The sequence below is a fragment of the Hibiscus syriacus genome, unplaced genomic scaffold (genome assembly GCF_006381635.1).
Source record: "Hibiscus syriacus cultivar Baekdansim isolate YM2019G1 unplaced genomic scaffold, ASM638163v2 tig00001818_pilon, whole genome shotgun sequence".
In the NCBI taxonomy this organism is placed as follows: Eukaryota; Viridiplantae; Streptophyta; class Magnoliopsida; order Malvales; family Malvaceae; genus Hibiscus; species Hibiscus syriacus.
This window is the reverse complement of record NW_024061892.1, coordinates 147,833-164,533: the sequence shown is the minus strand read 5'-3', so window position 1 is coordinate 164,533 and position 16,701 is coordinate 147,833. Positions and strand designations below refer to the sequence as shown.

Below are 16,701 nucleotides of genomic sequence, written 5' to 3'. Positions count from 1 at the left end.
AGTCTTCACTCACTCAGCTCAAGCATGCCCTTTTATCATCTCTGCCTTTATTTGTACGAAAATGTCTAAACTGAGCTCATATCCTGTATCTCACCGCACACCCAAAACAAACCATTCTTCTTCTTCTTCTCTGTGAACATCTCTTCCTAATACCCTAAAATAATCACAGCTTTCTTTCTTCCTTTTCTTTTCAAAAGCCAGATCTCTAATATTCATCCCCATCCTTAAAAGCTATGACCCACTAACAGTTTCTCGCCTTTTTTTCTTTTCTAATGTCTACTTCTGACCCCGAAACCCGACCCAAACCTTCAACTGTGCCTCCAGCTCCCGATGCGACTCCCATTCCGCCTTCTTCTTGGGCCCAGCGAACTGGGTTTAAGCCCAAGTTCTCCGGGAAAACAAATGCCAGTGACTCCGGTCAAATAGCACTGCCTCCCAGGGCTAGAGAAAACAATGACCAGCCTGATCTTGAAGCGGGTGGGGTTCGGCCAGCACCACCGGCCGAAAATGGGAAGCAGCCGGCGAGTGATAGGGCCCGGCGGATAAGAAGAGGAGGGAGGCTGATGGGTCGAATAAAGGGAGCTCCGCTTCCGTTTCCGCTGCTGACGGGCATACAGTTAATAATGGGCAGCCGCCACAGCCGCCGCAGCCGGCTAGGAGGCCGTCTAGGAATGAGGAAGTGGTGGATGTTTTGCCACAGAATGTAGGTGATGAAGGATTCGTGGGAAGGCACTTACATATGAAATATGAGCTGAGAGATATTACTGGTCTTGGTAATTTTCACTGTTGTTTTTTCGTTTCTCTATTTTTATTTTCATTTCTTAAAGTTGGTTGAGAATGAAAGACTTATCGTATTTTTTAATCGTTTTTGGAAATGGGAAAGAATATATTGCGATTGGCTTGTACATTGATGACAATTAGATTCTATTAGAACTTTAAAATACTGTGATTTTTGGTGATTTGAAAATATTCATGTTTCATCTGTTTCTTTTTCTTTTCAGTTCCTATTGGTCTTTACGGATTCCAGCATTACCTTTCAATGTTGGGTTCATTGATTCTTATCCCGCTCGTTATAGTTCCGGCAATGGGTGGCACTTATGTGTGTGGTTAAATTTTGTTTTTATTTCAATTCGAAGGACATTCATATTGGAATGTAGGCTCTGGATGTGGACTGCTTGTCTGATTGGATTTAGTGGTTGTAGGAAGAAACTGCAAACTTGGTGTCGACAGTACTCTTTGTGTCTGGAGTGACCACACTATTGCATTCGTACTTTGGGTCACGGTTGCCTCTGATACAAGGTTCATCATTTGTTTTCCTGGCTCCTGCATTAGCGATAATCAACTCTCCGGAGTTCCGAGGACTAGATGGAAATGTATGCTTCTATTTTCTGGTCATAGATATGTTGGTAAAAGTGTTACTGTTTTTCATTTATCCACTCATTTCAACTTGGCAGAACTTCAAGCATATTATGAAGGAGTTGCAAGGGCCAATTATTATAGCTTCAGATAGTGGACTAATGTCATTATGCTTGAGGTATATTTCATTTGCTATTCTTCAAAGTCAAATTCAGCACTACTATATTATTATCAGTCTTTTTACTGTTGAGAATTGGGAATACTGGAAATATGAGTAATTGGATAGAGTAGCTAGGCTGACCATGAGTGTTATAATATCAGCAGTGAAGGGTTCTTTAGAAAAAAATTCTATTGTGAAATATTATTGTAGAATGCCTCTTCGTATTGTCTTTTCATCCTTAAAAGCTTTGAAATTTATCTTTCTTTTATTTAGATTTTTTAATTTTAAATTATTTGGAATTATTTATCAAATTTTCTTTCTTTTTCTTTTGAAACTTTTAAAGGGGTTTTCCTTTTTTAAAATCATATTGATGGTTAGGACATTTTTCCACACGTCTATTTTATTGGGTGTTCTTGGGCTTGATGGAATGAATGTTTAGGTACTTAATAATTAATTGCAAATTTTAGCTTTTTAGATATCAAACTGACAGAAACAGAATATAGGTGCCGGCTCTGTTTTTAATCCTTCTTTATATATTTTTTCTTCAATAAATCTCAAATTTCAGCATAAAAGTTGACAATGAAGTCCTACTATAAAATGCATATGATGGTAATGACAACCTGTGGTAAAATACTTTGTAACAGTTATTTGCATTTGTTCTTTGGGTTTGAACATATAAATGGTTGAAATAATCGCAACCCTTACTTATTTGAACATTCATTTACTCTGATTAACTTTGCTTTGATTTTGAAATGATGAGATTAGCTTCGCCAAAGCAGACATAGGTCAATAGCTACCCTCTACCTCTATTCCAAGTTCTGCAACTTTAAAGTGGCATTAGAGCAACTTTATCAAGGCTACAAATAGGATGAATCAACAGAAAACTTAATGCAAACCTGATTATGAAGCAGCATATATTGTAACTTTTTGGCAAAAAATCAGAATAACCTTCTTTAAACATCACATCAAATGACTTATATTAATTTAGCTGTTCGATCATAACATACTAATTCTGCATGCACTAAAATCTGTCCATTGAATGGTAAGTATAAACCAAGTTCATTTGTGTTTCTTTTTTCAGGTTAATTAACCCGGTAGTCGTTGCACCTACTATTGCTTCTGTTGGACTTTCTTTTTATAGTTATGGTTTCCCCATAGTGGGGAATTGTCTTGAGATTGGTGTCATTCAGATGTTGTTGGTTATCATATTTCTCTTGTAAGTTTCTGAAGCTGTTTTACCTTTTCTAAGTTTTTGTTCCTTTCTAATTACTATCGATCATTTTACTGCTGACTGAATACCTAAATAATTACAATCTGGACATTTTGTTTCTTATTCGTGAGATAAAAACATCTGAAAATGTCTCCATTTTGCAGTATCTTCGTAAGATATCTGTTCTCGGCCATCCCATATTTCTAATCTAGGCTGTAAGTTTGCAACATCATAAATCGGCAGGCTTTGTTTAAGCTTTTTAATGCATTGGCGCATGTATTTTCTGACCATGATATCTATTTTTGCTCACTGCCAGGTCCCGTTGGGTCTTTTAATCACGTGGGGAGTTGCTTTCCTTCTTACTGAAGCAGGAGCCTATAGCTATAAAGGCTGTGATTCCAATATACCTGCCTCAAATATAATATCTGAGCATTGCAGAAAACATGTCTCGAGGATGAACCACTGTCGGGTTGATACATCTCATGCTTTCAAATCTTCCCCATGGTTTAGGTTTCCTTATCCATTACAATGGGGAACTCCTATCTTCCACTGGAAGATGACCATTGTTATGTGCGTGGTTTCAATAATTGCCTCAGTAGATTCGGTTAGTTTCCTATCATCTATAACACTGATACATCTGTCGTAGATTCATAAATTTGTTGCAGTTTGAACCCATGTCATAGATTCTAATTCGTTTTTCCTGAGTTGCATCTGCATTACTGGTGGATTCATGTTATTTGTTGTGGGTTAACATTGGTTACTTGGTTTTGAAAGATCCTGGAATTTTGACGCATATAAAAGTGTGAAATAATTTTGGTTCAGACCTATCAAGAGAGATGGGAAAAGAAAAAAGAAAAACTCCTTTAACCATGGTGCTGGAAATAGAGCAGAGTCTGAAACATATGCTATGATTGCTGAATTCTTTATAAGATCAATTTGAATTGTGTTGTGATCTATATCTAGTGTTAAGGTGGTAATTTAAAGGCAGAAAGGTATTAAAATATTCATGAGGAAATATCTAATTGTTGTAATTTCATCTGTTGATTGAGATGTCAGTTCCCTGTTATCGCATTGAAGTGCTAATCTAATTGCATAAGTTCTTATTTTAATCTTATTCCCAAATGTAATCTTATATTCAGTGAACCGAATGCTCGTCAGGGTTTCAATCACCTTTGGTTTAGTTTGTTTAGTTTATCTAACTCTTTATTTTATCAGACGACTGTCAAGTCCTATGACCTAGTATAGACCTAGTGTCTGCATTAGCCAAACTGATTACATGAGGGGACCATCGTACCATAAAAGAATTCAGTTGACCTCAAGTTGCAAAAGATTGAACTATAGAAACACATATTTCTTGGAAGCTTGCAGACGATTAAATTACCAAATATCTCGCATATTCTTGCATGTATATCCCTTTGCATGCCTTTGTATATTCAGTTCTTGAAGTGCCCTGGGGTTGAACTGATTCCTATATTAATCTAACTGACTCTTATCTAGCAGCCAATAACCATAAAAGAATTCATGTCTACCTCAAGTTGCAATAGTTTAAATTATTTTCCCAGATTTTGTAGAAAGACTTTATGTGATTTCAGCCTTTACTTATCTTTGTTTCCATGTTTGACGTTTCTTATGACCCTGACATTATCTGGGTTGCTGAATTTCTTAGGTTGGTTCATATCATGCATCATCACTGCTGGTGTCATCCAGGCCTCCAACTCCTGGTGTTGTTAGCAGAGGAATTGGTCTTGAGGGTCTGTCCAGTATATTAGCTGGTCTATGGGGCACGGGAACAGGATCCACAACACTTACCGAAAATGTGCATACAATTGCAGTGACTAAGATGGGAAGCCGCAGGGCTGTTGAATTGGGTGCATGTGTTTTGATAGTTTTATCCCTCATAGGTATGTTTTATTCATGTTACCTTTTGAACTTTTACGATTGTTTCATGAGCTAAAACTTGTAATAACCTTGTTAATCTATCAAAGCTGATAATATATCCTTGTTTGCATAGATCAAATAGTTATGAGAATTCAAATTAACTTTTAAGACTGCTATGAAGATTCTCTTCTGGTTCATAGTTCATTAGGTCAAATATCGTGGATTTCATATCATAATTGTTAAGCTACAAAACCTTGCTTTTTTATTCTTATGTATCTTGCATGCATTGGTACTTTTAGGATAAAACCCAAGCACATAATGAAATGGGGTTATTTCTAGGAATGTTTCTCAATTTCTTGCATTTGATTGCTAAGTACTTTCTTTTCTTATACCATCATATAATGATAGCCTATTATACATTGATGGTGTTAAGCAAACAATATGGAGAAAAATGTTATTGCATGGGGATAAATCGTGATTACCGCTAGTATGAGGAGCTGGTTAACAGTGTGGTTTTGTTTCTTGGTGGGTAATGTAAGGGAAAGGTGAAGGAAGTCGCCTCATGTGAGAGATGAAACGTGAGCCTCTCTTAGACCAATAGGCCCTGAGTTGATATGAAATGCTTTAATTAAAATTTGGAAATCTATATGCAAGGGTTTGAGGATGAAGGTTAGGGACTTTGAACTCAATTTGGCCTTATTGTAACCCTGCCCTATATTAAAGAAAAAAGATATACTATTGGCAAATATAAATGTTGTCTCATGAATTTGCAATGCCTTAAAAGTTGTAAGTATGTAGCATTCATGGGGAAAAATAAATGCACATGGATACAATGGTTCAGATTTGAAGTTTTTTCCCTCTAAATGATTTTTCTGCCATAATACAGGTAAAGTTGGAGGGTTTATTGCTTCCATTCCTGAAGTCATGGTTGCTGCTCTCCTGTGCTTCATGTGGGCAATGCTTACGGCTTTGGGTTTGTCAAATCTACGTTACAGTGAGGCTGGAAGCTCTCGGAATATCATAATAGTTGGATTATCTTTATTTTTTTCCCTATCGATACCAGCTTACTTTCAACAATATGGTATCTCTCCAAATTCCAACTTGTCTGTTCCAAGTTATTTTCAACCGTATATCGTGACGTCTCATGGGCCTTTCCGAACTAAATATGAATGGGTACGCTTTTTTTAACTTGATTCGACTGTAAATTCGATATTTCATTTTCTATCAGTTTTGTGTACTTGGTGAAAACCAGCAAGCGAACCTTCTACATTTCTTCTCTCTGTCTTTGTAGTTAGCTGCCAAATTTTACCTAGAATCAAGTGCTCTATTCATTAATCTTATTTGCAGGTAAATTACATTATGAACACATTACTATCGTTAAACATGGTAATAGCCTTCATTGTGGCTGTTATACTTGACAACACCGTACCCGGAAGCCGGCTAGAATGGGGAGTTTATATTTGGTCCAAATCTGAGGCAGCAAGAAGGGAATCAGCAGTCGTCAAAGACTACGAGCTGCCTTTTTGGGTTGGTCGGATTTTCAGATGGGTAAAATGGGTCGGTCTTTGAGAATTCATTTTTCTTTTTTGCAGAGGGTATGTAAGTCTAAGTTCATCAGTAGCCATTCTTGGGGATGACAGGTAATAACATAGGTAAATAAATGTCTGAACTGTTCCCTCACACGATGGAACTGTTTTTTGGGGGGCTATTCTGTGTACATTGAAAAGATCAGGGATCAAAGTTGTGTTGTGATTTTAGAATTATTAAGAAGAAAACCCCATTGTATCTAATTTTTGTTCACTGGAAACCACACTTTTGCGTAATCTATTTTCTATTCATATTATTATTTGATCAGCTACTTTCCATGGTATTGCAGGATGATGAATGCTTCAAATAGATTACGGAACTAACATGAAAAAGGGATAATTGCAGAGGAAATGAACTCAAGGTAAAGAAATATAAGCCGTTGTACATAAAAGAATTGACCTAAACCTTCTCTGGAATTTAATCCTTTTGCCATTGTACGTTGTCTTAAAGAATGTAGGTGATTCTGTTATGCCGCAGTTAAAAAACTGCATGACTGATTATTGATCAAGCGAAAAATTTAATAAAGTATCAATCTAAAATGTTAGGTTAATCTAAAAAATTATATGCTTCGATAATATTTTCGGTTACAATTTAAAATATTACATGAGTTTTAAAAATTGATTCAAACTTAATATTGAGGATAATACTTTAGATTACTATCAAAGATGTTACACCTTTTACATAATTTTTTATGATTTTGGTAATATTTTAGGTTGCAATCTAAAATGTTATATGTTTTTGGTAACATTTCAGGTTACAACTTAAAATGTTATGTGAATTTTTAAATTAATTCAAATTTAACATTTTAAGTTGCACCTAAATATATAGTTAGTTTTTAATATTTATATATTCTATTAACTTGGCAACGGTTTTAACTTTTAATTCAGTTTAATAAATTTAATCTATAATTTGGTCAGAATTAGAGATTAAATTTATGAAATTGAGTTAAAAATATGATCAAATTAATAAAATATATAAATATCAAGGATTAAATACATAATTATAAAATATTAATAGCCACGCCATATCTTCCGTTAAATGTTAACGACAAGTGGTTTGATTAACTACAATTAAATAGTCAAATGATTGATTGAAAAAAAATTGAAAGATCAATGACCAAAGTGAAAAAGGACAATAATTAAGTGGTAATTGATCTAGTTTACCCTTTAAAATATAAACCCAATAAGTTTACATTTTTAAGTCAAAATAATATGAGTCAAACTTATCGATTCCCTGCAAAACAGATAGACGCATACAAAGCAATTTTTTATCATTTATTATATTGACATTATCCATTCTTAACTAAACAATTGCATTTTCCAACTGATTTAATATCTAATCCCTTGCATTGGAATTTTGTGGCTGCCAACGAGTTTACCGAAGTTGGCTTTTTTTTAACACATCCATAAGAGTGATGATTTTAATTTAGTTTGTTTAATTCATAAATATCATGATTTAAATTTTTAATTTTATTAAAAATTAAAAAATTTAATTAATAAATTAACTAGTTTTTCATTTTTTTCCTTAAAAATAGGTGACTAACATTTTTTCTGTTAACTTTTAGGTGCATACCATTATATTTTTTTATTTTCTAATTGTCGAAACAATTTTTTCTTAAAATGTGAGATTTTGAAAACCACATCATTTTTTAATTTATCTCTTTCAATTGATTTTTAATTTAAAAACAAATGCAATTTAAAAAATCTATCGTTTCGAAAAATTTGGGATTCGTTTACAATAGAAAAATATGGTTCGAAGTGTCGCCACCAATATTTGATTTGGGTGTGATTGGGCACCCAAAAATATTTTTGTTATTTTAAATAAAAATTAATTTTAATTAAAACAACAAGTTAAAGTATGCGTTACCAAAATCGAGTTCGGGAGTCGGTTACGAGTAAGGAAGGATTAGCACCCCCACAACGCCCTAAATCGGTACCTAGTCGATTAATTAATGTCTTTGCAATGAACTTTACAAATTCAAACTTAATTTGATTTTTGATCCCATAAAACAAAGATGTGAATTTAATAACATTCAAAAGCACCCAAATAAATTAAATTAAAATTACCAAGTCATTTTAGAAAGATAAAGAATGGGTCAATTATTTACAAATATTGAGACCAGATCTTAAAAGCTATAACAACATTTTCTCGATAAATTTAAATAGCCGAACATTTCTTTTTCTTCCATTCCCAAATTTTAAAGTGATAGATCAATTTTTAGGCGTCACTAATGGGATACACTTTTATTTTAAAATCATTAAAAACAGACCTCAAATGCATTATGACAACCCACTTAAAACAATTTTAAATTAAAAGTGTATTACCCTTAATCCAATTATACAATATGTCGAGTTATGCACATGAGGATATCATACAAATTGTGCAAAAAAAGGATGTCATGTCAAAATTAACTAAACAAAATTAAAAATAACATACAACGTGACATACAAAAATTTATATACGTATAATTTAATTAACAGCCATAAATTATGATATTAACATATAATGTACACATGTGACCTAAATATATAAAAAAATAAAAACATGATACGCTAAACTACAAATTTTAAAAAATATGTATATAAAAAAATGACCAAATTTAAATAAATATAAAATTCAGCATACAAATCAAAAATAAACCAAAGACTTAAATAAAAACACACACATAAATAAGGGACCTACACGTGAATAATCGAACAAAATTATAACTAAAATTAAAACTGGAAAAACAACAAAATTAGGACAAACACAAAAGATTAAATTCTAAAGTAATCCTAAAGGTGACTAAAGTGTAAATATACGGCTACAGTACAAGGGCATGAGAGAAAATTATCTTAAAGTTTCGATGGCTAAATACTAATTTACCCAAAAGCTATGATATAAAACTAATTTTACACAACCTAAACTAAATCCAATTCACGTGTACACCCTGCCTCACGCTTCACTCTTCTTCTCCAACCCCCCTCTCATTCTTACACTGCAGACCAGAAAAGGAGACCGGCTACCGCTTCTCTCCTTCAACCATCATCGCCGCCCTGACACCCTAAACCATACACTCCGATCGTCACTTTCGACTACCGGTTAACCTAGAAACGAACCTAACTCGGCCTTAAACTCTCTAATTTTCACCATTATAAAAACCCCTAAACACTAAGACCACGTGCACCTTCAAACTTCTAAGGCCGACAAGTTCAACTCCAAACAACGACGCACTGCGAGGTAAACTATCAAGACCCTTCTCTTCTTATTTTATTTTGGTTTTGTTTCGGAAATTTTACGAAGATTAATTTCACTCTTCTTTCGACATTAGAACACGCACCAAGAGGGGAAAAAATGGAGTCAATACGCCCCCACTTGCGTTCGAACAGCCCAGGTAAATCCCTATCTTATTTCTTTATTATTTATTTCAAATGAAAACCTAAAGCCATGATTCCTAAGAAACTTTTAGACATGAAAAATATAATTTATTTACTGATTTATTCGGAAAAAAATGAAAATTAGCTAAGGAAATGCTACTGTACATAATGATAAAGAAAATAAACCTTGAAAGAATTTGCCTCGAATTACTTTGGTTCGTTGAAACAAGTGAACTCTTATGTTTCCTTTGATCTCCAAAATAGGAGGAAAATCCAGTACAATGTTCTTTTTGTTTTTCTATTTTCTGTAAAGGTAAACAAAAAAAAATGGAGTTTTTTTTCTGCTTTTGCTCTCAGATAATTCTCGATGCCTCTAGGCTATCTCCCCTCTTTGTTTTTGTCTGTGTAATCTATCTAAAGAAAACTCCCCCTTTACAGTTTTTCTTTCTTGCTCCTATATCCCTCCCCGATTGTTTTAATTAACTGCTGATAACTGACCAATTACCATACGTGGCTGAAAGTCCTTTTTTTTTATTGCAGTACATCAAAGCAGTTGCATGGTTAGGCAGCTCCATCCAACCGATCCATTGGTCCGGGCTTGCTCCCAAACCAGGTCTTTATTTGGGTTATGCACGGGTTGGGTTCTTCTTTAGGTCTGCCATTGATTCGAGTCTGCTCTGACATGGCCCCGGACAAATTGAGCATCTACAACTATCCCTCTTTGTTCATTGTCGTATAACGAGAATAGAGCAAAGATCAAAAGATGATCGAGTTTGTCCGGTCATGAAAAACTTCAAAAGGTTAAACCACTCACTGTTACTTTGGCATAAATGAGACTTGAAAATCTTCGAATGATGGGTCCGCTCCTCATTCCTTCAGAGAGTATAAGACTCGAACAATCTTCAGCAAACGTGTCTGCTCCCTATTCGTTCAGGGAGTATAAGACTCGAACAATCTTCAATAAACGGGTACGCTCCCTATTCGTTCAGGGAGTATAGAACTCGAACAATCTTCATAAAACGAGTCCACACTCTATTCCTTCAGAGAGTATAGAACTCGAACAATCTTCAAAAAACGGGCTCGCTCCCTCTTCTATCAGAGAGTATAGAACTCGAACAATCTTCAACAAACGGGTCCACTCCCTATTCTATCAGAGAGTATAGGACTCGATCTTCATAAAATGAGTTTGCTTCACTACTCTTCCGTGAAGGCATATAGATGATTTGCTTCACTACTCTTCCGTGAAGACTTAAGATTAAATTGTTTCGAAGGTCAAACCTGAAAATCAAACATTATCAATCATGAACATATGCTTGAAAATATTATATTTAAAAATTTATAATTTGAGAAAATTTCTAAAAATCCATCTCCATCATGAAAACTTGTCCAAAAGCCATTGGATATTTGAATATGATTTGGCTCAGTTTTCGTATAAACATCAATCTTGTTAAGATCTCAAAACCAGATATCTTCTTCTCGATGCTTCAATATCTTCAATCTTCAACTATCCCTGTGAAACCTGTAGATATTTAAGTCATCATGCAATTATGAATGCCATGATCCTATTCATGCCTAAAATGTATGCAATTATGCAATTTGATGCGTTTTCTTCTTCGAAGGAACTCTATCTCCTTTTGATCTCAATGGAACTCAGTTTCGTCTTGGGCACAGAACATTTGATTAGTTCACCCCAGCTAACAATCTCAATTCCTTATCTAGTTCACCCCAGCTAACAACTTTTGATCAATGACAATCTCTTTGGGTCTTCTTATCATGGCTGTGATTTTCTATTAATTCCAAGGTTTTAGCTTCCTGTAACCACACAAGCTTACATGTTAAAACCATTATCAGCTTCAGAATACCTGCATTTTCCAAAACCTTTTGCACAATAATACAAAATGATCTCATGTACTTCAAGTTAAGCTATATGTTTTAACTTTTCAAAATAAGATGCTTGCAAAAAGGAAACTAACAAGAAAATACATCTCTTTATTTATATAAATGCAGAGAATTTTTAGGTAACCACATGGCAAACTTTTAACTGGAAAAAGTAAATGAACAAAAGAGTAGGCGTCTTCAAATATCAATAATGAAAATGTTTTTGAACTAGCACGCTGTTAGGATGTCTCGAGTATAGCTTCTGTCGAAAGGATCTCCAACATTGTGATGATGCTTAAGAGTGTGAAGCTCGTTCTGAATTCCCAAATCTCCCATTATTGGATGCCCTAAACCAATATTGAATCTCATGTGCATTCAATTTCTCTCCTGGTTGTTTTCATCGAGACTCATTAATCTTTAGTCTCAACCCTGCTCGCCAACTGTCATTGTTACTACCCATATCAGGAGCTCATTCTACTTCCAAAATCAATTCAAAACCCCCACCATGCACGAATTCTGAACTTAAACAAAACTCAAGTCGCCCTTTGCGGGTTTCAACTTGAGACCTCCTTTGGTTTCAAGACACCTTTTGTGGATTTTCATCTTGAACCCCCCTTTATTTCTTTTTCTTTTTCTTTTTTCATCATTTTTCTTTTCTTTTTTCTTCTATTTTCCCATTTTCCCATTTTCTCCTTTTTTCTCCTTTTCATTTTTTTTCATAATTTTTCATTTTTCTTTTCTTCTTTTTTCTTCTTTTTTCATTTTTCATTTTATCATTTTTCTTCAAGCGAAATATCTCTTAACAGCGTCAGAATTTACTGGATAGGGTAATTCCGATCCATCCATTTTAGTTAAGACTAGAGCTCCCCCAGAAAAGGCTTTCTTGACAACATAAGGTCCTTCCCAGTTGGGCTTCCACTTTCCTCAGAAATCTTTCTGAGTAGACAAAATCCTTCTAAGCACCAAATCTCCTTCATGGAATTCTCGAAGGTGAACTTTCTTACCATGTGCTCGTATCATACGTTTCTGGTATTTCTGACCATGACAAATAGCTTTCAATCTCTTTTCTTCAATCAAATTCAATTGGTCATACCTAGCATGTACCCATTCTGCCTCATTTAGCTTCACCTCTAACAAAATCTGAAGTGAGAGAATTTCCACCTCATTAGGTAAAACAGCTTCCATCCCATATACCAGAGAAAAGGGAGTTATCCCACTCAAGCTCGTCATCCACTTTTCCACCAATTTCTCTGACAGCGCCCCATTTTCCACAAACATCTCTATCTCTTTTAAAAGCGGCCTACAATTTCCCGTAGAATGTTCCAATGCCCCCAAGTGGAAATCACATACACTATCTTGATCATAGCTGTTAGCATAAGGGTTTGGTTGCACTTTTACTGGCCTCGGTGTGAGGTATTGACCTTTAATCAAATGGGGATACAGATCTAAGATAGGAGTTTGGAACACTTTCAAAGCATTTTTCGATCTTGGGACTTTCTTTGGACATCTCGAGTAACCCGTTACCCCTTTTCTTTTACGGCTGTGAGAGCTATGGACCTAACATTCATTCACCTCATCAGCTTGTTCCTTTTGATCGGTTGGGTTTTTAGAAGTGTCTTTCAAGTTTCCTTTGTTGATTGCATCCTCAATTAACTCCCCAGCTATCATAAGATCCTTGAAGTTATTCGTCGACTTTCCTAGCATTAACTCAAAGAAAGGAGTTGGAAGAGAATCGTGAAACATATATGATATTTCTTCTTCTAACAAAGGAGGTTGAACTTGTGCCGCCACTCCTCTCCATCTTAGGGCATATTCTTTAAAGCTCTCAGTAGCTTTCATTCTTATCCTTTGAAGGTCATGATGTTTTGGGGCTAAGCCTTTAACATATTGATATTGCCCTAGAAAAGCATCAGCTAGGTTGACCCATATCTTGATCTTCTCTTTGTTCAAACAGTTATACCACACTACAGCTGGCCCATCAAGACTATCATAGAAGTAATGAATTAACAGATTTTCATTATTTAGGTACCCTTCCATCTTTCTACAAAACATCTTCAGATGAATTATGGGACAACTAGTGCCATCATATTTCTCAAAATTAGGCACCCTAAATTCATGTGGGATGACCAAATCAGGGACCAAACTGAGTTCTCTAGCTTCTAACTCCTTGTGAGGGGCATTAACAACCTTCATATCTTTAATGGATTCATTCAACCACTTGAATTTGTCTTCAAATTGCTCATAATTGACGGGGATCTTCCATTGGTTTGAGTTAGATGCTCCAGGGTAGGTTATGATTCTCGTCGTAATAGTCTGATGAGACTGGTATCCTTTATCAACGATTTCCTCTCTATCAGCAGCCTTAGTTGCCAACACCTGGGTCATTTGATTTGATACCCCTTGTAGAGAACCCGATGCTTGATTCTTCATATCTTGTTGTGACCCGGATAACTTTTCTTGAAGATGATCTTGTAATTTCTCATTAGATTGTTCCATTGCTTCTATTTGTTTGTTCATGACGATGAGGAATAGTATGAATAAATGATCTTGTTATTACTGTCACATAACCTTCCATAAGTTATTTCCATATTTTTATAATTAATGCATGTAAAATACTTAAATAAATACATGCAATGCAAACGAAAATGCCAAATGCAAATACAAAAGGTGTCATTCCAGAGTGATCATCTTAAAATAAATTTCATTGAACACAAAGGTCTCGATACATCAAATAAACTTTACATATAATGGATAGCTTTCACTCCTAACTTTTCTATCTCCTTTAAAAGCCACTTTAACTTCTACTCATGCTCGGGGGTTGAGTTGCTAATCTTCTTTAATTCTCTTGCAAAGCCAGCTAAATCAACCCATTTCTAAGACACATTGCTTGCTTGGGTCATAGCTTCTTTCATGACATTGTCTCTTTTCACTATCTTGAGTGCCGATTCTCGGAGCTGTAGACACTACTGTTGAATCTCCCTTATAAGAAAGTCATTGTGGTTATGAATCTCTTGTATAAGATCACTACAATCATCCACAATCTTCATCAACTTCTTATTCTTGGCTCTAACTACTTCTAGCTCAGCGTCATTCTCTCGCTTGTGGCATTGATATGACATTTCCATATTGGCAATGGACCTATTCAACATCTGATTTTTGACCTGATATCTTCCCAAATTATCAACAATTATATTGCGTCTTTTTTCTGTAATTTGTAAATCATGAGAAAACTTCTCAGCTCGACCTTCTTGCACCTTACAATTCTTTCTCAATTGTTCAATATCATTCTTAAGTTTAGTGACCCCTATTATCCACTCATCTGGGACATTTCCTATACCAGCAAATTTAAAAGCTTGACTCATCCTTTGAAAAGCATCATGCATAGCTTCTATCTCTCTACTCAATTTATCATTTTCACTCCTTAAATGGCGAATCAGAGTTTCGTATTTTGGCAAACAATTTTCTTCCTAAATGTCCTCACTGATACCCTTACATTTGGTCACTTTTGGTTCAAACTCAACAGGATAATCTGTTTTCAAACTGGGTTTTCCTTTCAATTCAAACTCCAATACTCCATGATCTAGAAGAAGTTGGACTCGACGTTTGAAGGTAAAACAATTCTCAATAGAATTTCCTTGAATTCCAGCATGGTATTCACAATGAACGTTAACATCATACCAACTTAGATATGGAGGTCGTAAAGGTTTCACATAATGCGGTGCCACTTCTCGGGCTTCTAACAGTTCATCATACAACTCCTTATATGATATTTGGATGGAATCACAACGAGAGCCACCTCTCAACTTAGGTTGAACTAGAGTTTCCAATTTTATTTCCCCTGTTGTTTGAAGTAAACTAGCAAACACCAACGAGTTCTGACTGCATGTCTTCTTTTCATCCTTCTGAACTTCTATAGTTTCCACTATTTCCTTGGCATTTCCAAACAACTTGTTGATACGAACAATGATTGTGCGTGATTTCTCATACTGACTAGAATCAACAGGTTCTAAAGTAGTCCCTTGCGTATCTGACACCTCGAGATTGTTTTCATTGAGTTCTTTCTTTTCTTTTGTAGAAGTCTCTCTTCCTTTGGACAAAACATCTATTTTATCCATCATCTTGGACATTTGCTCTTTTATCTTTTTTATCTCCTTGTGCTCTTCGTCAGACATATGATCTTTATTTGCACAACTCTCCACTATTTTCGAAGCTTTCTCAGGATGCCATTTCTTGACTGTGTTATTATCTGTTTGATCACGAAACCCCTTTTCCATCATGAAAACCTTTTACTATGATGACCACTCACAAATCAACACCTTTTGAATATGTCATGATCATGCAATACGAACAAAGAGAAAAAACAACATAGAAACAAGTTAGTACAAATGAGATAACAAAATGACAAAAAGCAACAATAGCAAAATAAATAAATTAATGCTAATAAGAATACAAATGCAAATGAAAAGGCACAAGGTGTTAATTCCAAAAGTGACCACCATAGAACAACCTTCATTTAGACAACAAGAATCCAGTATACCATGTAGTCAAAATATAAATGTGATTATTCATTTCTTCATTTCCTTGAGCAGTACTCTTCATGGAATCTAATATTGCACCCAAAGTTATCGGCATACTTTATCACCTTTGATGACGCCAGATGTCCTTAAATTGAATCTTAAGGTCTCCATTTTTACTTTCAATACGAAGTGATCTTCATGTCTTTGTGAAGGGTCTTCTTGTCATTGGTATAACTGTATCTATCTTCTGAGGGAATATCTTGGCCTTCACTCCTTTAAAGGAAGTCTTCAATCAACTTCAGATTTATTCATTCATCGGATGTCCTTTTCATGGATCATTTGAACATCTTTGAATCTTCTGATTTTGACTACATGGTTAAGAATTTTTTGTCTCATTATAACCAACATTCTTATTAGTCAATCACTTGCGAATTAACACCTTTGGATGACATGAAGATGCAAATGCAATAAAATCAAAATAAAATAGACATATAACAAAATGGGTTAGTACACATAATATCAGCAACAAAATAATAAATATCATAATCATTAAATAAAACCTACCCTTATATGTTGGCTACCTAATCATGCTTTAGTAGATCCTACCCAACATGATATCTACCATATGCTTTGTTATTCACAAAAATCCTAACCGCATGATATCTAATTCGCATGCTTGTTTGAGAAAAATAAACCTACCCGCATGATTTCTAGTTCGCATGCATTTATTCGAAAAGCGAAAATAAATGACTCAAAAAG

The 16,701-nt window shown here is 34.8% G+C and overlaps 1 pseudogene; it reads left to right on the top strand.

Moving 5' to 3' along the window:
- The first annotated feature begins 42 nt into the window (after positions 1 to 42).
- Positions 43 to 6,362, top strand: LOC120134811 (annotated as a pseudogene).
- The last annotated feature ends 10,339 nt before the right edge of the window (positions 6,363 to 16,701 follow it).